Consider the following 26,417-nt stretch of genomic DNA (forward strand, 5'->3'; position numbering starts at 1 on the left):
AGGCCAACGTGTCCCAGGCGTTTCCTATATACTAATCCCCACAGGGCTATTGAGGTACACACTGTTATTTTCCCAGCTTCCTAGAGAGAAGGTGGGCTTACAGAATCTCACTTCCTGAGACCTCAGCTCTAGACGGGGATGGAGTTAAAACGGACCCCCTGTCTGTTGCTCTACACTCTGAGCTGGGGTTCGTGTGTATTCCTCCTCCTGCCTCCCCCAAGAACTGTAAAGAATGAGTGGAACTTAGAAGTGAGGGCCTTTCTGTCACCGTCCTGCTAAGCGGTTCTACATAAACAGCATCTGACTTGGTCCCTGCTGTTCCGTGATTTGGACAGGTGGCGGCTCGTTGTAGGGTGTAATAACCAATGAAATGCATGAGTGCAGGTGGCCCACTGAGGTACAGCCACCTCATTTCTTTGTCCTCCAGGTGGTGTGGCGAGGATTACATGGGAAAGCGTGTGAGATGGTTATTCTAAAGGATACATTTATACATTTCTTATCAACGATACATTGTGATAGCCGTAGAATCGTCATAGCCGTACAGTCTTCCTCTTCTGTTTTTCATCTTCCTGTCTTCAGTAGTGCTGACATTTCATCCTGAAACCCAAGCCAGCTCTCAACCAGCACACACACGCACTGTAAGATTTACTGAGAGGTCTGGGCCGTGATGACGCACGCGGTTAATCCCAGCGCTTGGGAGGCTCAGGCAGGCGGAGCTCAGTGAGTTTGAGGCCAGCCTGGTCTACAAGAGTTAGCTCCAGGACAGCTAGGGCTGTCACACAGAGAAACCCTGCCTTGAAAAACCAAAACAAACAAACAAACAAATACAAAAGAGGTTCTGATGTCTAGACTCCGAGGAAGCTCCTTCTGGTGCTAACTGGCTGTCTCCCTGTCAATGCTTAATCTCAGCTTTGTCCCTGTGGAGGATTTTACATAAGGATGCATATCTGGCAGAAAAAAAGGCAACTTTGTGGTTTCATGCTGTATGCAAGAAAAACTGTTTTCCCCGACTATGCATATAACTACTGTGCAGGTTGACCTTGGCTATAAAAAAAAATGACTCGAGAAATAACCTGCATGGGGCCCTGGTCTCTGCACCGTTCTAAAGCTGGTCTCCGAGGTGGAAGCAACCGCACACATCATGGCTGCCCTTGTGGCTCGGAGCGAGAACAGAGCTGGCTGTTTTTTGTCCCCACTTTGTGCTGTCCTGTACTTAGGAGGACTTTCAGGCCAGTCACCTCTGAGTTCCCTGCAGGGCCACGGAGCTTGCTCTGTGAATGGCATTTGTGGCTGAGGCTGGGCCCACTCTGCCAGTGTCTCCAGGCCAAGACTCTGACATTGGCTAAAAGACTCTGTAGCAATGATTTGAACCAGGCCCTGTATTCTTCCCCAGAGGGCAACGGCATATCTGATAAACACACACATACACACACACACACACACACACACACACACACACACACCCCACCGGGCAGTAGGGTTTTTTTCATGATGACTGGGAGTCTGTCAGCCTTCACATTTTTCTTCCAGGCCCAGAAAAGCTCTCTGTCCTTTCAGGCATGGGGCCCATTTTGCCATCCCAAGATTCTTCCCATCCCATCACTGATGTAGAATATTGTTGTTTACCTGGGGCCTGTTTTGCCTTCTCATCTCTCCCCAGGTGAAGTACCTGGGGAGATCTGGATTGTCTCCAGTACAGAGGGATTACCCCTGACATCTAATGGTTCGAGGTCAGGCTGCTGAACCCCTTAGCCGACCCAGGTCGCCCCCGCAGTCGCTGTGGTGGATGCGTAGCTGCTCAGTGCATAAAGTGCTCTCTGTGCAAGCATTAGGACCTGAACTCGGTTCTCCGGCACCCACGTAAGAAGGCAGGAGTGGTCACTTCTGTAACCCCAGTGCACTAGGAGGTGGAGGCGGAAGAATTCCTGGCGTTCCTTGGCCAGTCGGTCTAACTGAATTGGTGAGAGATCCTGTCTCAAAACCTAAGGCAGAGGACAGGTGAGATGGCTACCTGGCTCAGGGTGCTTGCAGCACCAGTCTAGAGTCTTGAGTTCAGTCCCCAGGACCTATGTAAAAGTGAAAGGGGTTCCACAAAACTGTGCTCTGACCCCCAAACCTGTGATGTGGCACACACACATGTTCACAGTCATAAAAATGTGCACACAATGTTAATAAAATGGAAAACTAAGCAAGATGGATAACACCGGTAAGGACACCTGATGCCAGCCTCTGGGTTTGGCGTACTCACACAGTATGGGAAACGCTTTTGTGTTCTGATACTCAAGAACACCAGGAAAAATGGGGACACGCTAAGCGTGGCAGCCAGTGTGTTGGCTTCTGTCCTTGGCTCACCCCATCTGCTCTCTCCTGGAGTCTTAGGAAGTAGGCAGCTGACAGTCCCATTATGCAGATGGAGACGTTGAGGTTTTGTGGTTCAGGCATTTGCCTGCCTGGAAAGCTGGTCCAGGATCTGGGCTTAAGACTGACCGCCACCATCGCCATATTTCTTACCCCACCCCCAGGCTGACCGCCATCCAAGCCACACTTCTTCCCCCACCCCCAGGCCCGTCTTCTTGGTCTTGGTTTCAGTTAATTAGGTCAAGAGCTAATTATTTCGCAAGAGCCTTGAGCTCAGCTGGGGGCTAAGTGGTTGGGCCGCTCAGTGATAGGCCTTCTAGCCTTACTCTACACTTTATCCCTGGTGAACCCAGCCCTCTGGGGACTGGAGCTGTCAGCCGTGTTCAGATGTCTCCTGTCTGTCTTCAACCGAGATGTGTCAGGAAGTCAAAATCTAGTTCACATGTTATTCCTGGGTGAAACGTCCTCTGCCTGCCCTATGACCTTCTTCTGCGTGCATCTCTGTGATGGTAAAATGCCACGGACTGGCTCCTAGAGGCCAGGCACAATGCTTCCTGCAGTGTCCCCACCCTCCACCAGTCAGGACAGAACCTTCACTATATGTGGCAGCTCACACCCATAAGTCCATACTTGGGGGGCCATGGCAAGAGAATTGCTATCATCTCCGTGCAACTTGGACTATATAGTGATTTCCAGGCCAGCTTAGACTGTAGTGGGGTGTGGTGGACACATCTATGATTCCAGCACTTGAGAAATGGAGGCAGGAGGGTTAAGGAGTTCCAGATCATTCTTGGGTGGTAGTTTGAATGGGAATAGCCCCATGAGCTCACTTTGGAATACTTGGTCCTTGGCGAGTGAAACTGTTTGGGGAGGATTAGGAGGCGTGGTCTTGTTGAAGATGTGTCTCTGGGGGAAGGCTTGGAGGTTTCAGAGGCCCAGCCATTCCCAGTTATCATTCTCTGCCTCCTGCTTGTGGATTAGATGTGAGCTCTCAGCTGCTGAGGGCCACGCTTGCCTGTTTGCTGCCATGCTCCCTACCATGACGGTCATGGACTCTAACCCTGTGGAACCCTCTGGAAGCCATGAAAATAATTTTTAAAAAAATAAATAGCCTTGGTCATGGTGATAGAAAAGTTAACTAAGCCACTTGGCTGCATAACGAATTTCCGGTCAGCCTGGCTTCATGAGATCCCATCTCAAAAGGATAAAAAAAAAGTAGTCTTTTCTAATTTTATTTTTTTTTTTTGTCCACTGTCTTCAGAACTCCAGTATGTACTTGGCACCTCTCTGTTCAGTGTGACCCCTTTCCAGTGCTCAGTCACCTCGTGTGAGGAGTGGCTGCTGGACCAGGTTAGAGAAGCTGCAAAGAGTGGGAGGGATTTTTCTGGGGGGTGCACCCCCCCCACGTCCCCCTCTCCTCGCTCTCCCCAGCCCCAGTGAATGACATGTTCTCTTGTAGTTTGAGCTCTGCCCTTGGGGCAGAACAAGACATGCAAGCTGCAGCATTGCACGCCTGCTTAAGCTGCTCCAGCCTGGAAGGTACTAGATAGTTCATTGGTGAAGTTCATTGGTGAACTCCCGTCTCCAGAAGAGGCAGTGGCCAGAGCACTCAGGGAGAAGCTTACATGTCCTTTAGAACGCCTGAGCAGAAAACCTGGCCCCAGGAAGATTCAATGTATTTGGATGGACCAAAATATGCAGGGTGAACTCATTTGGTGGTGTGGGGGGGTGAAGACGTGATTGGGTTTCCCAAGTACCAAAGGAGAGAGAGCGTAGGGTGGTTGATTTTGATTGTAGCCAGGGAGTAAAGGATTTCCAGGTGCAGAGCCTGAGAGAGAAGCAGGGAGTGACCAGAGAGGGTGGAGGGGTGGGCTGGCAGTGGGAATAGAGGGGGTGCATGACCTCTTGGTGTTCTCAAGTTTAAATTTTTATTCTTGAGACTAGGAAGCCATAGAAAGTTTAGGGTTTTGTTTCCCAGAAGGTGAAACTTAAGCTGAATTTAAACTCTCCTGTTTTAGCACAATGCCAGAATTTAAAGGCCTGCTTTCTCAGAGTGAACGTGGGGCTGGATTTTGGAGTAGTTTCTGTTATCCTTTGGCGGGAGGGAGGGAATTCACGAACGTACCGTCTAAGAAGGGGCTTAAAAGCTTTCTCCGGCCAGATTCAAAACTCCACTGTTTGCAAAAATTATAGGCCTCCGAGGTTAAGTTTCAGTCTCTCCGTTGCTAATGGTGCCCCGGGTTCATTCTCAGAGGGCCTGGGGAAGACTGGCAGGAGGGAGAGAGAGTGTACCTAATCCCTGGAGAGCCATGCACTGTGCCCAGCTTACTGTATATCTAGGCTCAGGTTGCAGCTATGGGGCTGCCCTGGATAGGCGCCGTACAGAACTGGGCCAGAGGCCTCCTTTCTTTACTGAGGCCCAGAGGCTGGAGGGCTCTGATCTTCCCACCCCCTCCCCGTGCAGAGGGCTTTCTGTGTCTTTCTTAGCTTCCTTAGGCAAGCCACTACCTCAGAAAGGAGCATCCCCAAGGCATAATATTTTGTGTGTATCTGTGTGCATGTTCATGTGTGTGTGTGTGTGTGTGTGTGTGTGTGTGTGTGTGTGTGCATTCATGTGGCGGTCAGAGGGCAGCTGTGGGTTGTCCCTCAGGTGCTGCCCGCTCCATTTTGAAGAGATGGTCTTTCATGAACCTGGAGCTCACTGAGTAAGTTGGCTAGGCAGTGAGCCCCAGGGGTCCACCACCTGCCACTGCCTCCCCAATGCCGCACCCAACATTTTTTTCTTTTTGGTGGGCTGTGGGCTTTAGGGATCAGATTTGCTTGGAAAGTTCTTAACTAACTGAGCCATCTTCCCAGATCCCCAAAGACTTAATTTTGAAAAAGCAATACAGCGTCATTATTGGTGGGCATCAAGTTTTGAAGGGGGCATGTGTGTGGACAGAAGAGGGTTTGTGTTTGTACTTGAACTTGCTGGGATTTTGTGTCTAGAAATGGGAATATCTCATCAAGGGAATGCGTACATTTGAGAGCAGGGTTTGGGAAGTTATTTTAAGAAGGTAAGAAATGGATGGTGAAGTTCTTTAAGAGCTGTGATTCTATTGTATGAAGGGCTCTGCATGTAATTTTGTTGTTTGGAGTCGGAAGTGCACTTTTGAATCCAGAAACGGAGCAGATAATCTTGCAGTCGCTTGTAGCAAAACAGCTTTTGTTGGGTGAGTGTGAGGCACCCTGTAAAGACAGCTGTGGGTTTAAAAACACTTGCTGCAGGGCCAGGGATATGGCTCCGGGGTAGGATAGCTTCCCAGCATGCACACGACTTTGATCCTCAGCCCCGCAAAACAAAATAGCCAGTCAGGGACAGCAAGCTCCTGTGTTTTAGAGAGGGTTGCTGTCTGTCCACTTTGCTCAGTGGTAATGTAGGCCTCCCCTGATGCAGGGGACACAATCTTCCATTTTTCCCGGACTGTAAAAAGCACATCCATGGGGCCCTATCGTAAGAGCCTCTCTGCGCACGAGGCATGAAGGATGTGGCCATTCATCCTCACAACTCCTTCTTTGCTTTCCTAGGGGATGAGTGAGGAGTTTGTGCCCATCAGAGAATGCTTGATCTGTTGTAAAGAAACAAAAAACCGGCAGGAAGTGGGGTGCGGCTAAGCAGAAAGGGCAGTAGGTAGGGTGTCCCTGGGGAACCTGGGTTCTGGCCTTGCTGCTGTTTCCTTCTGGAGGGATTCCCCCGCTGTTATCAGCAGGTAGACACAACAAAGTGTTTTAAAAATGATGTCAAAGCTCACAGGCAAAGGCCAGAAGTCTTGGGGGGGGGCGTAGGAAGGGATGAGAAAGTGGGGAGGCGTAGGAAGGGATGAGAAAGTGGGGAGGGCTCCTGGGGGCCCCTCTCATCACCGTTGCTCCCTGTTGGTTTGAGTTTTTGCTTGTTTGTTTGTTTGTTTGTTTGTTTCGTTTTGGAGGTTCAAAGAAATATTTATCTTTTACATAAGAAATCACGTGAGGCAAAAAGCCACACTTTTCTGCCCTCCACCGCTTAGACCCTCCCTCCCTCTTCCCCACTCAGCTCTCATCCTTTTAGCGGTTCTCGGCCCGTTCCTAGGAGAGCTGTTCATAAAGTGAATGCCTGCCATTCATGTCGGACATGGAAAGGGACGACCACCCGCCCCCCCCTCCAACCAGCACGCACTTATTTATCTAACCAGAGACCAATCCAAGTGAAAATTGGCCCCTGCATGCAGATAACTTGCAATTAGCGAGTGACTCCGGAGCTTTAATTGGTGGCATCAGTCCTTTGTGATAAAGGCTAAGGGTGTTGAGAAGAAAAGGAGTCATTAGTTTAGGGGAGGTCCGGGAACACCGCTGAAGAAGGAAGGTCTGAGCTGGACTCCTGTCCTTCTGCTCACAGGACTTTATGGAATGCCTCACATCTGTGCCAGGGACCTCCCGGGTGCTGTGCAAACAGCAGGGAACAGTGCACAGAAGACCTCTGTCTCGGTGGAGTCCACCGGCTTGGTGTAAATTTATCCGGTGGATTAGCAGCACCACCATTGGTAGATTCCTTCTCTACGCCTCAGTAAAGCATTTGTGGGTGTGTTCTGTATCCATTACTGACGATGGAATGAGTTCACATGTAGAAAAGAGAATCTTGCAAAAGAATTTACTTCTAAAAAAAATGCTGTTCTTGAGCCATGTCACCCAGAAGGATCTGGCCACCTTCTGGTTTGGTAACGATACACGTCTGTTAATAGTGTGTCTTGCTTATACCGCTTAACACGGAAACACAATTTTCTCGGAAAACATTGTACCGTCCTGTCACGTGGATGCATTTTAATTTCATCCTGCTTTCTTGTTGAATAGCTCTGAAAAAAAAAAGCTTTTTTTCCTGTCTCTAAAATCTTTATTTTATGTGTATGTGTGGTTTGCTGGCATGCATTTATGGTCACAATATGTGTGCTTGGTGCCTGTTCCAGGCCAGAAGAGGGCACCAGAGCCTCTGGAGCTGGGGTTCCAGGCGGTTGTAAACCACCATGCGAGTGCTGAGAATTGAACTCCGAGCCTCTGGAAGAGGGGCCAGTGCTCTGAACTGTGGAACCACCTCTCAGGCCTCCATCTTTCTCTTTTTAAAAGTGCCATGATCCATTCATCTCTCCCTCCCTCCCTTCCTCCCTTCCTCCCTTCCCCCTTCTTCCCTCCCTCCCTCCCCCCTCCCTCAGTTCCTTCTGTGATGCTGGGAATGGAACACCAGGGCTTTGTGTTCTATATACAAGTTTTCCATTACCAAATCCCATCCCTGGTCCCATCTGACTTGTGTTCAGAAGAGGAAATTTGCAACATTATAAACATCCAAAGGCTCTTGGTCAGTATATCCAGGTTGTTTTCTAGAATGTTGTGTTCATTCATGTTCCCACCAGAGTGTGTGAACGCATCCTAGCCAGGATGACCTGGCTCCTGTCCAGGCTTCTGTTTCGGTTTTTTTTTTTTTTTTGTCCACGCAAGATGGTGGGGTTCAGGAGGGCACAGACAAGATGGTGGGGTTCAGGAGGGCACAGACTGCCTCTTCGGGTGCTGTCTGGTCACAGGCACAGAGTGAATTTTGGTTGACTGTGTGCTTTTTTTTGTTTTGGATGACCGAGCCTGGGAGGGCAAGGGTTTATTAGACAGCCGAGAATAGAGAATGCCTTCGTCATCAGAAAGTACTTTTCTCAGTACTTTTACTCAGACTTTTCTCAAAGTCTCTCCTCAGACTTTGTAGGAAAGGAACGCTCACGTGCTGGGTGACAGGTGGCTTAGTCACGTGGCCGCTTTTGTAGTTGAGGTTGTCCTCAGGTCTGCGAGTGACTGCATGTGCTTACCGGCTTCTGAGAGATGGAACCTAAGTATCATTTCCTTGTGGCTACAGGGGCCCTGCTGAGACCCCTGTTCTGCGTGGGGTTAGTGCCAGCAAGGAACGCTCCTGTAACAGGGAGGGAATACATAAGGAATTCTGTCTTCCCAGAATTCTTGAAGCCTGGCCCCAAGTGGGCAGCTTTTGGAGGTGGGACCTTGGGAAGCAAGCCCTGAGAACTCTGCCCTCACGAGTGGGATTAGTGCCTTCCTTCATACAGGGGAGCCCCGTGACAGACCGTTGTCTCATGGGAGGACAGAGAGTGAGGTTCCCTTCCCTACACGCCACATCTTCCTCTGCCTCTTGGATTTCCCAGCCTCCAGAGCTGAGCAGTAAATGTCAGGTTTTTTTTTTTTTTTTTTTTATTTTTTTATAAGCCACGCAAGGCAAGGCGTCTTGTTAGCAGCCCACTGCCTGAGACAAGGAGCATTCCTTCCCTTGGCAGGCGGTTGGCGGGTGAGATGTCGTTTTAGCTGAGGTGGTGATGTGCCCATGGCGCTCAGCTGTTGGAGGAAGGCGCTTGGTTGGGTGTGGGGGGCGCTTCTGACAAGGGTCAAGCCGCCTCTGCAGGGTCTGTGTCATTCTCAGAAAGGTGATGGTTATCGGTGCCCTGACCATGGAACCTTTCCAGGAAGTTGTGTGTGGATGATGTCACACTGGGGGGGGGCAGACCTCCTCTAAACAGGAAGTGGGGGGGGGGAGTGGGAGGTAGGAGGAGAGGAGAGAAAAACAGCAAAACACAACCCACCCACTCAGTCTCTCTCCCTCCCCGCCCCCTGCCCGCCTCACGCACATACACAACTACTCCATAGCAGATGGGCTGGGGCTTCCCTGTGTGGGCTCTGTCACTGTGCCTACAAGGCAAGGCCTGGGTGTGTTTTAATCTAATCAGTTTCTTGAGCGTTAAAAAGAACCCAATCTTTTAAACCAGCTAGGATAAACGTTTTGATACACTTGACTTTCTGACTGCTGCTTTGAAGTAGGGAGAGCATGGCCTCCCCACAAGACAACCTGTCTTGCCCCCAGTTTCTGCCAGCCCACACAGATCCCTTTTCTGGGCCTCATAGCTCTTCCGGGTCTGCTCCTCTAGGCCTTGAGGGTCCCACTTTTGAGGCAGCCCCTCTGCGCCTCCATCTTGTCTATGTTGTGGGCCTGACTGCCCAGCAGCCGGTAGAAGCCAGCTGTAGAAGCCTGTGAGAGGAAGTGAGACTAGGTTTAAAATAGCCGGCTATTAGGTTTCCTGTCGGATAGGATGTGGTCAGTTAACTTCGGTTATCTTCGGGTCTGGCCCAGGCGCTGAGCTCTGCTAGCGGTTAAGCATGACACCCCCGTCCCCCCAGCCTTCTCTGACAGCAATTATCAGAGTCCTCAGGACCACCCCGAGGAGAACCAATGGGATTCAGCCCCTTGTAAATAAGTGTGATACTACCTGTGGCTGGCAACAGTAACAGCCAGTTCCCAAAGCTTTAGGAGGTCGTACCCTCTTGGCTCACACACTCGCCCTCATGTGGGGTTTGATCCTTATTTACTGATTTACTTTGAGGCAGGCTGGCCTTGAACTTGTGGTAATCCACCTGTTTCTGCCTTCTGGGTGTTGGGACTAAAGGCATAAGATGTCATAGCTGGTTTATAATTCAGGTCTTTTGTGTGTGTGTGGGGATATATATGTAGGTGTGTGTGTGTGTGTGTGTGTTCACGTGGAGACCAGGAGTTGATATCAGGTACCTCAGTCAGTCTACATCTGAGTTGAGGCTGGTTTCTACAGTGAACCTGGAGCTCACTGATTCCTCCAGCCTGACTGACCAGCGAGCCCCACAGATCCTCCTGTTGGTCATCCTCCTGCCTCTGCTCTCTGTGCTGGAGTAATTGGCAGACCAAACTGTCCCCGGCTGTATGAGTGTGTACGTTTTTAAACATGGATTTGCCATGCTTTGTGTTTCATGGACCCCCCCAGGTCTCTGGTGTTGCAGTTCCCGCACTCTCCCAGCCTCACCTACAGTGTGGCCGGCTCCACTGCTGCTACCTGGGCTGAGCCCACATCACCTCTCCCTTGGGTGATACAATAGATACAACTAGGTACAACTAGAACTCAGTCTCCAGCTTTGCCTATCCTTTACCTCCAACCGCTTGCCAAACCATGGCCTGCGTGAGCTGCTGCCGAGAAACGGTCAAACCTGCACCCCCCCACCCCTGCCCACCATGGCTTCCATTGCAACTCAGACTGAAAGCCAAGGCCTTGACTTGACCTCAGGGTCGTGCCCTTGTGCCTTGGACTCTTCGGGCACACTGCCTTTCGGTTCCTTACAGGAATCCGTGCTGGGAACCTTGTGTTTTCTGTTCCCTCTGCTTTAGAGTGCTCCCCACCTTTCAGGTCCTTTCCCAGGTACCCCCTCTGTTTTGGTATTGGGTCCCTTGGTTATGGTTTCTTACCGTGCAGGGTTTCTCTACCACTGTCTGTATGTCCACATGGTGATCTGTCCATCAGTCTTTAGGGGCTTGGGTAATAGAGACAGAGTTAAGATACTAGGCGTGGACCCCTCGTTCACCTGTGTCTTCGGTTACTGCATTTGGGTAGTGGGGGCCTGATGACATCAATGAAAAATGCCCCCCATAGTCTAACGTGTTTGAAACCTTGGTTCCCAGCTGCTGCCCCTGTTTGATGAGGCTGAGGAGGAAGTGTGGCCTTACCGGAGGAAGCGTGACCCTGGGGGCGGGTGGGCTTTCAGGGTTAAAAGGCTCACACGATTTCTAGTTCGCTTTCTCCGCTTCATGTGTGAGGTTCAGGATGCGAGTCCTCGGCTTCCTGCCCCTGCCGCCACGCTGCGTCATCGACCCCGACCTTCTGGAACCATGAGCCCGAACAGACTGCCTTCTGTAAGTTGCCGTGGCTGTGGTGTGTTTCTCCCCAGCTCTGTCCTCTGTCGAGCGGATGTCCACGAAGGCAAAATGGCTGAAAGGATGGATCATCAGGGCGGTCTGTGTGCAGGAAACCTCAGTGCTGCTTTCCTTCCACGACACCGAGGCTGATCTGGTAGAGGAGGCAGAGACCAAGGCTGAGGTGGAGGCCTTCAGCTGCCCCTGCTGGTTCATGCTCACTCCTCAGACCCTGGAGGGGGTTTACCTGCATCTGCCTGATTTTGTAGCCCTGTGTTTTTCCTACCCCTGGCTGCCAAGGTCAGCGGATTATCCCACATCCCAGTCTTTTGTTTTGTTTTGTTTTTGACCAGAAATTACTGTTGGAAACTGGGATCAAGTAAGATGGCATTAGTTGGGATCATGGTAAGATGGCATTAGTTGGGATCACGGTCAGAGGGACCCGTTTCCTGATGGCTCCCTGCCTGGGTACCAGAGAGAGAGAGATGCTGGGACAAGTATCATTTGGTCACTGCTGGGGTTGAGAGGGCCCTATGGAGGCGCTGTTAGCAGGTGCCTCTTACACTCATAGCCCTTGGTTTGAGATGACAAAGGGACAGCCTCTTCATGATGGTGATAATTGATTAGTTATCACACTGACGTAGTAAATGCTCTGAGAAGCCCTGCAGTCAAGGAGTCAGCTGTGATTGGCCAAGGATTTCTCCAGTGTCCACGACCACGGAACCTTAGTAGAACTGAGGGGGGCATGGAAGCTCTGGCGTTTCCATCTGTAAGATGGGCATTGCATCAGCCCGCCTTCTCAGCGTTAGCGTGGGGGCCGAGTTGGTGAGGTCATGCAGGTGGAAAGGTGTGTGGAGCAGTCTGGACGTGTTGTGGGTTGTCATGGAGACACACCTGTGCGATTACCCGTCCTGTGTGTGTGTGTGGGGGCAGGTGGTAAACCATCACACAGTTGCACGCGTTGTGTAACAATGCACTACAGAGGACAGAGACTGAGCAGGCAGTGAGGAACCATCCCGGCTGCTGGGTTGTGGTCACTGAAGGCTCTGGGCTGAGGGGGCCTGTTGGAAATGAACCATGGTGATTGGGTGGGGTCTGGGGAAAGCATGGGAAGGGGAGGGGACAAAAGCCACTTTCTTTGAGCATTACAGATGCTTTCCAGCGCCCTTTACAGTGTGGGTACTCTCTGAGGTGTTTAATTCACTAGGTTGTCTTTCGCAGTTAGGGGACAAAGGCAATCTTGAGTAGGCTGGGGGAGTCCAGCAGTATGTCGATATTTCTTTTAAGCCTCAGGACAGAGGCTCCAACCCTTCCCTGGGTATGAGCAGATGTCTTCCTCACAGACAGTAGGAGGGAGGCGACGGGTTGGAAATGGGGTCTGGTGCACCGATCACAGATCTCATTTTGAAAACTGCATCAGTGTAGGGCCAAGCGCACCCAAGTGTCTGATGGCTGCTGCTTCACCAGCACAGCCCTGGAGGGAGGAGTGCCTGGGGCCTCTGCCAGACATTTGTGTCTGGGTTTGGAGTGTTAAGGCCAATCGTGTGGGAGCTGGGGTGGGTCCACTCTTTACCCATAGCCCCAATTTTGGGGGTGCACTTGCTGAACTGGTCCATTGAGACTTCTCTCTGCAGATACAGCTTCCCTCAGACTCTTCCTCTTCACGGTCTGGCTCTTGTCAGGGCAAAGCATCGTCCATATTCGGCAACCACAGTGTGAATGAGAAGTCCAGAGCCCCACCTCTGCAGACCCCCCCTTCCTCTTCTGGGGTGCACCAGGTGCACACACCAGTCACCACTCCTCTCCCCGTCTCTGTCCCCTTCTTCCAGGAGTCCCTTCTGCTCAGCCCCAGGTTTTCCCACACTGGCTTTTGCTCTGCTGGGATCCGTCCAGCCCACGAGGCAGCTAGTCTTGCCTGCTTAACCTTTAAGATTCGCTCTTCAGGGAAACTCTGATCATTAGTCTGTAGCCTAGAGCAGCTGCGTGCCAGTCTGGGGCAGTCTGCCACCTCACTTTGCATCCAGGAGGGAAAGGGTTTCAAAGTCGGTGTGATGTTTACTTTTAAGCAAGGGAGAAAAGAGGCTTCGATGAGGGGGGGGACCACTCTGTACCTTGTGGCTGTGTAATCTGGGGGTGGACACGGGTACTCCTGACTTTTGGAAATGATAAGCAGCTTCAGCTTTTTTTGGGGGGGGTGTCCCTGGATTTTTGCCTGTTGGTGGCACCGCATGGTAGGGCTGGGGGCTCACGAGCTTGATCTGAGACATCACAACTCAGGCCTGCAGGAGGGACTCGCAAGGCCGTGGGCTGTTCCTGGCGTGTTTGGCCTGTGAGCCTGTGAGGAGGGCGTGCCCCTGGAACTTCACGGTCATGCTTCACCACGGCGAGTGTTTAATGACCACACATGAAAGGCTCCATTGCCAGGCTGCTCCCAGGGACGAACCGAGCTATGGAGTCATGGAATCTCAGAGCTGGAAAGAGCCGTGAGCAGGCTGGCGGTGATCGGAGTTCTTCCCCGGAGGAGGGAGGACTCAGGGAGGCTCTTCCTCCCTGCACGTAGGCTGAAGTGATTTCTGTGGAGGACTGTGTTGAAGTCACAGGGTGGAGCTGGCCCTGCTAGGTTTCTGCTTTGTTCTGCCTATAAGGAACAGTTTGGCTGTCTTCTGGAGTAGTCCTGTATGACAAGCTACCCTGGGTGATGGGGGTGCTGGATACAAGACAAAACACAGTTCTTACGGGGACATTTGGAAGTCCTGTCTTGGATTTTGGTAACGCCTTTGAAGTACTGGGGATAGAATCCAGGGCCTTCTGCCTGCTAGGTGTTTGACCACTGAGCCACATCCTCAGCCATAATTTATTATTAATATTATTATGATGATGATGGCAGTGATGATGTTGATGATGATGTTGTTGATGATGATGATGATGATGATGAGATAGAGTCTTGGTAAGTTGCCCGGGGCTACTCTTGAGCTCACCATGTAGCTCAGGCTGGCCTGGGGGTTTGCAATCCATTACCTCAGCTAGGATCTTCCCCTGTAGCTAGGATGGCAGACCTGTGCCACCGCACCCAGAAATCCTTTGAGTGATGCCAGCGTCCATGTAAATGAAGAGTAGGACCCTGCAGGGTTAGTTTCTGTCTGCTTAGAAGTAATCTTCTCCTCACTACACAACTCAGATTCTTCTTTTTAAAATTTTTAATACGTTGTTACACTTTATTTGCGTGTGTGAGTGCGTGAGTGTGTTCCAAGGACAACTTGTGGGAATTGGTTCTCTCCTTCCACTGTGTGTCTCCCAGGGACTGAACTTAGGTTGTCAGGCTTTGTGGCAAACCCCTTTACCTACTGAGCCGTCTTGTTGGTCCCGGTTTATGTTCATTCTGCTTCAGTTTTTGTCACCATTTTCGTGTGGATTCAACTGTGAAACAAGCTGGCTTTTCTCTCCTTCTTTTCCTCTTCCTCCTCTTCCTTCTTCTTTACTTTTTGGTGGCGTTTTGAGATGGTCTCACACTGTAGCCTAGGCTGACCTGGAGTTCACTACATAGCTCAGACCCTGGTCTCTCAAGTGCTAGAAGTACAGACGCATGAGCCTATGTTCAGCTAAAACAAGTTTATTGTCAAACAGCCTGTCTTGTTCTATTGGCAGCCCTGCAACCCTGCTTTCTTAGCATCTCTTGACTCCATGGAGGCCATGTTGGATGACTGTTCTGTCCCATGCCAGCTTAGGTGAGGGACTCTGAGGTGTGCATGACAACAAGACGGCTTCTCTGTGTGCAGTGAGAGGCTGAGATGGAGGACCCCCAGTGCAAAGCCATCCTGGGCTACAGAGTGACGCCAAATCTCAAAGACAAACGAGGCGTGCAGTGCCCGATGTGAATTCCAGTCTTTGGGCAAATCCACCCCCAGGGAGGTGAGCCTGAGGGACCTCAGCTGACTCCTGACTGCACCAAGATTAACATGGACAGGTGCAACATCACAGTCATTGCCCGTGTTTCAGGGCAAATAAACTGTAGACAGTATGGGCTTCCCAGTGCTTTCTCTGGTGCCAGAGATGCTTTTACTGTTTCCAGATCAAAGGACACCGGTGGGAATTTCCTTTCTTGGAAAATTAAAGAACTGGGTGGTCGTGACTCACACCGTTAATGCCAGCATCCCAGAGGCAGAGGCAGGTGGATCTTTGTGAGTCCGAGGCCAGCCTGGTCTACAGAGCAAGTTCTAGGACAGCCAGGGCTACGCAGAAAAACTCTGTCTCAAAAAAACAAAACAACCACAAAACCAAACCAAAAAAAGAGAGAAAGAAAGAAAAATTCAAGGGGAGAAAACATTGTGCAGCACCGAGTGACGCCGGAGAAGAGGCTGCATTCTTATTCCATGTTGAGACTTGAACTTAAGAAGAAAGCTAGCTGCTCTCACCCACTGACAAAGATGGATTTCTCCCGAGAACTGACATTTATAAAAGTCAGCGTGGCATCGTGTAGGGCGTCTGGTGGGTTTGGAGAAACAGTCTATAGCTCTCAGAAGTGTGTTCTCTTGAACCATTTCCAAAACTCCCGAGTGAGACTGAGAAGCAATCCAAAGTTGACCGTCACTCAAAGAGAACAACATTTGTTGCTCTTTGGACACGCTTGTCACTTTGTTGCCGTTTCATTGGTTTCTCTAAGTTCTCTGGCCCCTGTGTTCATCCAGCTCCCCGTGTGGGCTGAAAGATCTGACTTTTTTTTTTCCTGTCTTAGCCTGGAGCTCTGGGGAGTTGGTGCAGTTAATCATTTATCCAATTATCTAGCAAATATTTCTGAGGCCCTGGAGCATCCGGAAAAGGCAGAGGCTCTCCTCAGCATGCTCCCACTTGTTGGAGGAACACCCTGCTGAGTCTCCCCGACACACTTTTCTTTGACCAGGTTGGAGAGCCTTGGGCCTGCTGGACTGTCCACAGCCCATTTGATTTAGTTTTCTGAGAATTGGTGTGGTGGTTTGAAAGAAAACGGCCCCCCAAAGGAGTGGTGCTATTGGGAGGTGTGACTTTGTTGGAGTAGGTGTGGCCTTGTTGGAGGAAGTGTGTCCCTGTGGGGTGGGCTTTGAGGTGTTTAAGATACCACCTATTGTCTCAGACCACTTCCTGTTGCCTACAAGATGTGGAATTCTTAGCTCCTTCTCCAGCATCATGTCTGACTGCGTGCTGCCGTGCCTCACCATGATGATAGCGGACTGAACCTCCGAACTGTAAGCTACCCAAATAAATGTTTTCCTTTATAAGAGTTGCTGTGGTCGTGGTGTCTCTTCCCAGCAAAGGAAACCCTAAGACACCTGGAATAAAGCGCTCTCTTGCTGGGCTGTGGCCTCAGCCTGTCAGATCTTTAAGAAACAAAAGCTAGTTTAATCAGTCTCCTCCTTCAAATTCTTTATGAGGATGTCCAGCCTCTGGCTCATCAGCCACCTGTGGCCCAGGACAGCTGCGAATGTGGCCCAACGTTGCTTTCTTCTTGTGTGCAGTGAGATTGTGGGGCTCCCAAGTGTGAGCTTGGCTGATGACATCACCGCTCTTGCAACCTTCCTGGCGGAAGCTGGACATCCCTACGTAGTGTTTCTCTTACCTTTAGGAGGTAGGCCACAGGGCTCATCTTGGTCACAGCCCCCACCATGTGCAGCTCTGTGTTACAGAGAAACGCTATCATCCTCGGTGATCTCTCTCTAAAACTGCCTCAGGACCTTTGCACCTGCTCCTCCCTGTACCTGGAATGCTTTTTTTCCTCAGAGAGTCCTGGTATTTCAGCCAGTCACAGCTCCTGGCTTCCTCCTCAGAGACACCTCCGATTGTCTCGTCACCCTGTTATCTTGTTCTCATGGCTGATCACTATGGGAACTCCCCCCACCCCGCCCACTGTTTCCTTGTAACCACATACTTGTCTGTGTTTATCATTTTTTAAGCAGAGTGGAAGCTGCCAGAAACCAGACCCTGGGTTTCAGCATTTGACTCTGCTCCTCCCTCTCTGGCATTTAACCCATTGCCTGCTGGAGAGTCACGTCCTTCTGAGTGACATGTGTAAAGGCATGCATCACCATGCCCAACCCCCTTTTTTGAGATAGGTTCTCTGTGTAGCCCAGGCTAACCTTGAACTTATGAACCTCCTGCCTCAGCCTCTTGAGTTCTGGGGTTTGTAGGCGTGCAGAGCTATGCTGGGATGTTGGGTTTCCCCTTTACAATCATGCCTTGGCTTCTGATCTGTGCTCTGGAGCCAGGGATAACCGAGACTTCACAGAGCCAGCTGAGGCAAGATACTGACTAACAGGAAGATTCTGGGCCGAAATCATATGTAGATCTACCTGTGACTGTGTTCCTTGCTCTCAGCCTTGCCAGATAGTCTTATTCCCTATCACCCACAAAAGAGACGAGAAAGAAAAGCTAGGTCAAAGAAAAGGATGGATCATGGCAAAGTGGTTTGTGAGCAACAGGAAGCACTTCAGTCTGTCATGGGGACCAGAAACCTCAGACCTACACAGTCAGGAAGGAGCCAGGGTCTAGTGACGTGACAGGCCTTTATCGCTGGATGTGGTGGGGAGGAGATGTTTTGTCTGGAGCCTTGAACTTGGGCTATGTCATCAGCCATTAGTGAGACATACACATTCTTCTGAGTTTTGCTTTTCTGACTAGGAGCTCGCTATGGATCCCAGGCTGACCTTGGGACTAGTGACCCTTCTCCAGCATTTGCCTCTTGCATGCCGGGGTGACAGGTTTGTGCCGCAAGGCCTGACAGACACAGGTGTTGTCAGTGTGCACCTGTTGCTTCATCCACAGAGAGACGTCAGAGAGTGTCAGGTGCTGCCGGCACGGAGGTGAGCCGCACAGCCGTGTTGACTTGACCTGGCTTTGGGCATGCCCAGTGGAGGTCATCCGGGCAATGCCGTATGTTTTGGAGATAACTCTTGATGGAGTCAAGAGACTGAGAAGTACGAAGTGATAATGAAGGTGTTACGGAATTATGTGGGAGGCGTGTTGGGAAGGGTGGCAGCCTTCAAGAGGAAGACTTGAGGATGTGTGGACATGTCCTCCCTCCTTCCACTCGCCCTCTCCCAACTCTCTTCAGTTTCTTCCCTGCCTCTACTATGGCTTAGACCAAGGTTCAGAACCATCCCTCCTGGTAGGCCAGGGGGACAAGAGTCTTGTCTGTATAGCCCTGTTGCAGGTCTGTGGAAGACAGGTCTGTGTCTTATTTTGTTTCGTGCCATGACCCTAGGCCGGGTCGTTTGTCACGAGTAAATTTATTTATCTGTTCTGGTTCTGGTGTCTGGGCAGGCCACAACAGCCTACCTGGCTAGACTAGGCCTCCTCGCTGCATCACGACTGGAGGGCAGAGGTTGAGGCTCGAGCGCCTTGCAGATGTGTGTGGGCTGAGATTGGTACATAGGAACGGTAGTAACTTCAAGCCTTGGAGGTGGAGCCCCGGTGACCTAGACACCTGGGAAAGTGACTCCCGCCAACACTGTGTGTTGTGTGTGATGAGGCTTCCAGTCTACGACGCTTCTTTCTGCAGAGCTCCCAACAAGTCCTATCTGAAGCTTTGCATAAGTTGGGGGGTGTCTCTCCTCGAGGCATCACACGTGTCCTGTGTTGCCCGTGGTCACTAGGACTCTGATCCCAGCTGGGGTGACAGGATATGGCTGGCTTCTCCAAGTGTCTGGGGCGGGGGGTGGTCTCCTCTGAAAAGAGGCCATAAAGAGGCAAGGTAGGAAATCCTTCACAGGGCCGAGCATGGCACATAGTGGCTCGCCGGCTCGCCCCTTTGGCCAGACGCTTCCCTGAGGCCAGCATGTTCCTTGTCGCTGTCTCTTTTCTTGAAGTGGCTCGAGGATGACATCTCAGAATGACAGGCGGGGCCTCCACTTCCGAGGATGTGACAGAGAGTTGGAGGCAGCTTCCCCTGGGGAAAGGTTTTTTTTTTTTGTCAGAGGACGTTAAAATAGAATCCATTGTAAGTCAGAATCTCCTTTTAAAGTCAACTCCCCCAACGCCAGCCCCCCATCCTGATCTGCTTGAAGCTGGCACCCAAGGAGGGCCCTGCTGTTCCCCAGAACTCCTCTCCTGTGAGGCGTAGTGATTCTGTGAGACCTAACTACTTTGCAGTGATGACTGAGAGGTGGGGAGGTTGCCAGTCTGTTTAGAGGGCCCTAAGTTTTATTTTTTTTAAAAGAGGATTTGTACAATTTCGGATAGATTTAAAAAAAAATAATTAAAATCCTGATCTGGGAAAGGTGTCTCCTGTCTGTGCAGTCCTAGCACGTGGGAGGTGAAGGCAGAAAGATCATAGCTCAGGGTCATCCTCAGCAGAGAGTGTGTGGCTAGCCTGGTCTCCGTAAAGCCTTGTCTCACACCCCCAATTCCAATTAAAATTCTTGTAAGAAAAGACAAGTAACTTGTAAGAAAAGACAAGTAAATAATAACAGGTTATTGTTTTAAATATTGAGCATAAGGTGTGGTAGGGTTAAGCAGAGTCACAGGGACGAACCTGAGGGACTTCTTACCTACAGAAAGGAGAGGGTTAGCCAGCCATGTGATGATAATTCTCATCCTACCCCCTCCTTGAAGTCTCTACCTCCCTCCGCAATCTCCCTTCCTTCTATTCCTGCGGGTTTGCTTGCATGGGACACTGTCACCCATGGAATTCACACACTTGCTCTCTTCTGGTGTCTGTCTTATTTTCCTTAGCCTAATGGCCTTTTAGTGTTCATTCATATTGTACTGTGTGGCAGGATCACCTATATCTATCTGTCTGTCTGTCTGTCTGTCTGTCTGTTTCTCTCTCTCTCTCTCTCTCTCTCTCTCTCTCTCTCTCTGTCTATCTATCTATGAGACAGGCTCTCACTATGTTACCCTGGCTGGCCTGGAACTCCCCATGTAGACCACACTGGCCTCAAACTCAGAGATCCACGTGCCTCTGCCCCAAGTGTTGACACTGAAGGTGTGCACCACCACACCTGGCCAGGATTCCCTTCTGAAGGCCGAATCATCCTGTGTGACTCTACCACCTTTGGCCTGCCCATCATTTGTGGGCTCCCGGGTTGATTCTGCAGCTTAGCTCTTGTGGGTAAGGTTGCTCACGCATCTCTCTTCTTTCGTGACGGGGTCTCCTGTAGCCAAGGCTGCCCTTCGACTTGCTTTGTAGCTGAGGATGACCTTGCATTTCTGATCCTTCTGCCTATGCCCTCCCAAGTGCTGAGATCGCCGGTGTGTGCCACCATGACCCACTTACGTGTTGCTGGGGATCGTGCCCAGCACTGCATGCATGCCAGGCAGGTGTGCAAGCTATCAACCTACCTATCCATGTCTCTCTGAAATCCTGCCTCGGTTTTTTTTTTTTTGCTATATACCAAGAATTAATGTTTCGATATTGCTATGAGGCAGTTCTATTTTTAATTTCCCGCAGGCCCACCATGCTGTTTTCTGTAATGACTCCACCATTTCACGTTCCTCCCACGGATTATTTTCTCGTTTCTTTTTGATCGTGTCCCAGTGGGCGCAAGAGGGGATCCATGGCTAAACAATACAGTCTTATTAGTTTATACTTCCTGTTGTAATCCAGATATAAATTAGGGTTAGTGAAGCTAATAGCCATTGTTTATTGAGTGCTTAGGAAGGGTTCTAGGCCCCCCACATGACTTGAGCGATTGTCGTCATGGCTCTAGGAGGGAGGTTCCATTTGCACCCTGGTTTTCAGTTGGGAATGGCAGTGCTTGGACATGTGTGTGAAGACCCGTGTCTGCATTTGAACCCCTGGACTTCCAGGGGGTTCTCTGCTTCCTCTTAGCTGATGTCACTACCTACAGTTCACGCCTTGAACTTATCTCCATCAGGAAAGGTGTCATAGGTAAGGGACCCTTTCTGAGTGGCCTTGGTGGGCTGGGGAGGTGATAGTTTGGATTGAGACCCTGATTAATCATCACAGAAGCCTTGCATAGCGGCCCAGAGACGGGGTCTCAGCGGCCCAGAGACGGGCTCTCAGCGGCCCAGAGACGGGCTCTCAGCGGCCCAGAGACGGGCTCTCAGCGGCCCAGAGACGGGCTCTCAGCAGCCTAGACACAGGCTCAGCGACCCAGAGACGGGATCTCTATAAAGTGGCCCAGGCTCCTTGGACCTTAACCTATAAAGGGAGCTGCACTTTTTTTTTCTTTGGAGTCCTAACTGCTGAAGAAGTGATGGGAAATATGAGGAGAGAGATATAATTTTGAACTTTAATTTACACAGCCTAGGTTGGCTGCGGACTCACTATATAGCTGAGGGTGACTTTGAACCAAACTCCTCCTGTCTCTACTTTGAATGTCATCATGCTTGTCTTTAACTTTGAATATATTTCCTCACCGGTGTCCAATTGAGAATTTGATTTTTACTGTGAACACCCCCCATCTTTCTGTGTGTGTGCACGTGTGTGTGTGTGTGTGTGTGTGTGTGTGTGTGTTCAGGGAAGGTGTGTTGCATTAATGCTTTTACATTAGAGGGGTCTTTTTAGTGCTCCAGATTTTCTGAAAAGACACGCCGTCATTTGTATCAAAAGCTAATGTGAAATAATTGTGTATGGGTTTTTTTTTTTTTGGTTGTTGTTTTTTCGAGACAGGGTTACATTCTTTTTTTTCTTTCATTTTTCTTTTTTTCCCCTCAGAGGTCTAAACTGTCGTCCTGTTTCCCTCTTAGGCTCTGCATAAACCATGGCTGGTTTCTGCCTTTAATGTTTAAAATTTTAATGTTTAATAATAATGGGTTATCACATTCACAAATGCTTCGGTTTACAGCATTTCAAGTCAGGGACCCATCTCACCCTCACATCTGCTAATGCTATCAGAAATATCTACACCGGGCTGTTCTATCTAACAGGACAGAGCCGAGCAGACAGGGCACTGCCCGCCTTCGGGTATGTTCCCTTAACCTGTTTCTTATTTCCCTTCTATAAAGCAACGGCTCTGTTAGGAGCCACACTCAGAGACTCATCCCCAGCGCCTCTGTGTCTTTTTAAGCACGGCAAGGAAAACACTCCCCATGTTGCTTCCTGTTGCAGAACTGCAGTGTTTGGAGGGTGTTTTGGGGTGCGTTCTGATGATGGTGGGATTGGGTCCGCTGGCAAGAATTTTCCATCTGCAAAGAGCCTTCCAGAGCTCTTGGGGACAGGGTTGCTGGGCGCCTGCTGGGTTCAGACTAGCCTCTCTGCTTCTGGTTGTGTGCCCATTAGTCTCCGTGTGCCAGGGACACACGGCACCCTTACTGATGGTTTGGGGATCAGACTACTTCCCTCTCAGGGTCTCATGGGTACCCAACACCTGCTGGTCACTTCAGAAATTGTCACTCAGAGGTCAGGCTGTTGTAAGCACTTTTTTTGTTTTTACATTTGTTTCTTCGTATGATTGTGGGCACACCTGTGCCACGGCACCCATGTGGAGGTCAAAGGGCAGCTTTTCTGGAGTTGCTTCTCTCCTTCTACCATGTGGGCCTGGGGATCAAACTCAGGTCAGGGCCATGAGCTTGGTGATCACCTGGCAAGTCATCTCTCTGGCTTGTAAAGGCAAAAACAGTGCGTGCACACGCATGTGCAGTTAATGACTGTTAGCTTTGTGGTAGTTAATGGTTGTTAGCTTCATGGAGGTTTAAGATCACCATGGAAACAGCACCTGCCTCTGTCTGTGAGGGTGTTTCCAGAAGGTGTAATTGAGGAAGGTCTACCGTGAGTGTGGGTGATACCATAGCCTGGGCTGGGGGTTCAGGATGAATAAAGAGGAGAAACTGAGCCCAGTGGTGGTGCTCACTGCTGCCTGATTTCTGACTACAGGTGTGACGAGACCAGATGTCCTCTCTTCCTGTCATATCTTCTGTGACATGAGGGGTTGTACCCCTAAACCGTGAGCCAGAGTAAACCCCTCATTCCAAAGGTTGCTTTTGCCGACTGTTTTTCCCAAAGCAGATCCTTCCTGAATTAACAATTATGTCCGGATGGAGCAGACTGGAGGCCACGTGATCAAAACACGATTAAGTCAGCTGCTTCCCTATAAACCGCTGGCAGATACACACATGTGGGCACCTGCTTGGCCCTTCTCTGCCCCACCCAGGCTGCCAGGGATCATCTTCCAGACGCCACTAGCTACAATGTCCCCCATCCTGCTTGCTACAATCTCCCCCCATCCTGTTAGCTACTATGTCCCCCATCCTGCTAGCTACAATGTCCCCCATCCTGCTAGCTACAATGTCCCCCATCCTGCTAGCTACTATGTCCATCCGTTGTGCTAGCTACAATGTCCCCCATCCTGCTAGCTACAATGTCCCCCATCCTGCTAGCTACTATGTCCCTCCGTTGTGCTAGCTACAATGTCCCCCATCCTGCTAGCTACAATGTCCCACATCCTGCTAGCTACTATGTCCCTCTGTTGTGCTAGCTACTATGTCCCCCATCCTGCTAGCTACAATGTCCCCCATCCTGCTAGCTACTATGTCCATCCGTTGTGCTAGCTACAATGTCCCCCATCCTGCTAGCTACTATGTCCATCCGTTGTGCTAGCTACAATGTCCCCCATCCTGCTAGCTACAATGTCCCCCCATCCTGCTAGCTACAATCTCCCCCCATCCTGCTAGCTACTATGTCCCTCCATCCTGCTAGCTACAGTGTCCCTCCATCCTGCTAGCTACAATGGCAGCTGCTTAGCTCCATCTTCCATCTTGGTGACAATTGCCATTTCTGATGTTCTTCTCCTTCATGATCTGTGTCGTGAAACTCCCAGCTTGGACACAGGGCTTAGCGGTAGAATGCTTGCCTAGCTCACACAAGGCCCCGGCTTTAACAACCCCTCCCCCATCACATGCCTAAGACTCCCCCTTCCCCGAAGCATATGTATTTATTCTATTTTAAAAGCGCCATTGCCAACCATTGTTGAAAAAGGTGGGTAGGATAGCTCTTGAGCTGCCAGGGTGGGCTTCTGTTCACATCAGCTTCACCAGCACTAAGCCGGAAGAACAAAGGAGTGTATTTCCAAATACCAGTGCCCCATGACCAGAATCATCTCCACTGGAGGTCACATAAACAGGCCGAGTCTTCTAGGATGCTTTTGTGTTGGAAGCACCCCATTTACACCACGTTTCCACAGAGCTCACGTCTTGATGATTCGATTTGTCAGGAATGGAGCCTGGCTGTTTGCGTGACTCTCAACGATCTCTTGAGAGCCCACTTGAGCAGATGTGGTATCGTGAGTTCGGAGAGCTTGGCCACTTGAGCTAGCTGCGGCAGGATTGCTGAGGTTCCCCTTAGGGGATACTTCGTCTGCTTTATATTCTTTTCAAACGGTGGTGAGAGGGAGGCAGCTTTATTTTGATTCTCTTATGATTCTCTCTCTCTCTCTCTCTCTCTCTCTCTCTCTCTCTGTGTGTGTGTGTGTGTGTGCGTGTGTGTGTGTGTGTACGTGCGCATGTGTGTGCAGGTAGGCACATGCTTTTTTCTGAGACAGGCTTTCACTGAACCCAGAACTCACTAGTTGGCTGGATTGACTGGCCAGCAAGCCCCAAGGACACTTCCTTCCTCCAAGCATTGGGGTTGCAGGTGTGTGCCACCGTGCTCAGTCTTCACGTGAGTGCTAGGGATACCAGTTTGTGTTTTCATGCCTGGACGGCACGCCCCTTACAGACTGAGCTATAGCCTTCGCTCTGACTCATCGATTGCCTTAGTCCCATTTCACAGTAGCCATTGCTCACCCACTCCTCACCTTCAGGGCTCACTATTCCCAGGCTTTGCTCCCCCCTCCCCCTGCCGACCTAGTCTAATTTAGGTCCCTGTGTGGGATAGAATTTCTTTGTGGGCAGGGACAGTCGTTCCTACTTTTCAGTTCTTACAGAATTCAGAGGTGAGGATGGGGCAAGTACCTCCTGGATTTAGAGGAGATGCAGGCGCTAGTTTTCCATCCTTTATTTATAAAACTACTTGGAAGTGGACTGTGGTGTCAGCAAAAGCAGAGGAAGGGGTGTATGGGCTTTGGGCAGAGCCAGGCAGGATGGCCACTGAAACCCCAAGAGCTGGGGCAGACCTGTCTGTCGCCTCCTTCTGGTCTCTGCCCACGTGAGGATAGAGAGATTGATTAGCCAGGTCCCGGGAGCAGTCCTTGAGCATCAGAACAATTACTGTGGGATTCTGGGCCAGACTGCATTGTTTAACCTTGGCTTCACTGGGAAGACCTTGGGAGGAGCCCTGGAAAAGAAAAGATGCATCCTGGTGATCGCGTGCAGATCCATTCTGGCGGGTCCCAAGAGCTTTTTATGATTGTGAAGGGGTTGTCATTCCCTAAGTCACGTGGGTGTTTACGTCACACAGTGAGAAGCTCAGACCTGGAGGAGTTCAGCCCAGGAAAGAAGTGGAAAGAAGGCAGGAGAAAGGAGACAGTCAGAACCAGGGACTGGATAGTGGCTCAGCTGGTAAAGTAGGGTCCGATTCCGACCTCTAAGATCTATATATAAAAGAGCCAGGCATGGGCTTGTGCCCTTGTCGTCCTGGGTGCTGGAGTGGAGACTCTGGCTGGTTGTCTAGCTGGCTTGGCCTGCTTAGCAAGATCCAGGACAGTGAGTGATCACGCCTTGAAAAGATGGGAGACACATGAGGATGATGTTGAAGGTTGAGTTTGGTATGTGTGCAACTGTACACATACACACACACACGAGAAAGAGAGAGAGAGAGAGAGAGAGAGAGAGAGAGAGAGAGAGAGAGAGAGTGTCTTGAGCTGCCTGTCATCCATCCGGGCACACTGATGACATCCAGGCACACTGATGACATTGAGCCTTCACGACTCAGTCGGAGAATGCCGGAAGAATGACAGCCAAGAGCCTGCTCCTGCAGTCAGGCCTGAGAGGATGAGGCTGAGAGTTGCACTCTGCAAAACCTCCTGCTCCTTCAGACTCCTGCCCAGTGGCCAGATGCTGGACGGAGGAGCCCTGCTCTGGAGGAGTCCAAGAGGCCAGCGGATAGCCTCTTCAGGAGGTGGCTGGTGACTCTCATCCCCACTCCGCACTGGCAAATGCTATATCAGGCCCCAGGGACTTTGGCAGTCAGTCCTGGTTGATGTCAGGAGAAGTTCTGCTATGGGTAGACACCCTCTTCCCTTTCCCCTGACTTTGTGGCTTGGACCAGGCTCGTAGTGACAAACGGTGATCTCAGGTACCCCTCCCTCAACCTGCCTCCTTTATCCCGCCTTAGATCTTGGTTTTCATAGCAGCTGACCAGAGGGCTTCAACCTGCTGACTTAGAGTGGTGATGAAGAAATCCCCCGAACGGTAAAACCTCAATGAG

The 26,417-nt window shown here is 50.6% G+C and overlaps 1 protein-coding gene across 3 annotated transcripts in view; it reads left to right on the forward strand.

The window, feature by feature from the left end:
* The window catches only part of Chst11 (carbohydrate sulfotransferase 11), a 197,478-nt gene that overhangs the window by 10,253 nt on the left and 160,808 nt on the right, over positions 1–26,417 (forward strand). The window contains exon 1 of one of the 3 annotated variants that reach the window (XM_048418212.3): positions 11,011–11,122. The exons of the other annotated variants lie outside the window; for them this stretch is intronic. The gene's annotated coding sequence lies outside the window, so the exon portion shown is untranslated. Of the gene's footprint in view, positions 1–11,010; positions 11,123–26,417 lie in introns of those variants that run through there. 3 annotated transcript variants of the gene reach the window in all.

Source organism: Myodes glareolus, chromosome 26, assembly GCF_982192425.1.
Source record: "Myodes glareolus chromosome 26, mMyoGla1.1, whole genome shotgun sequence".
Taxonomy (NCBI): Eukaryota; Metazoa; Chordata; class Mammalia; order Rodentia; family Cricetidae; genus Myodes; species Myodes glareolus.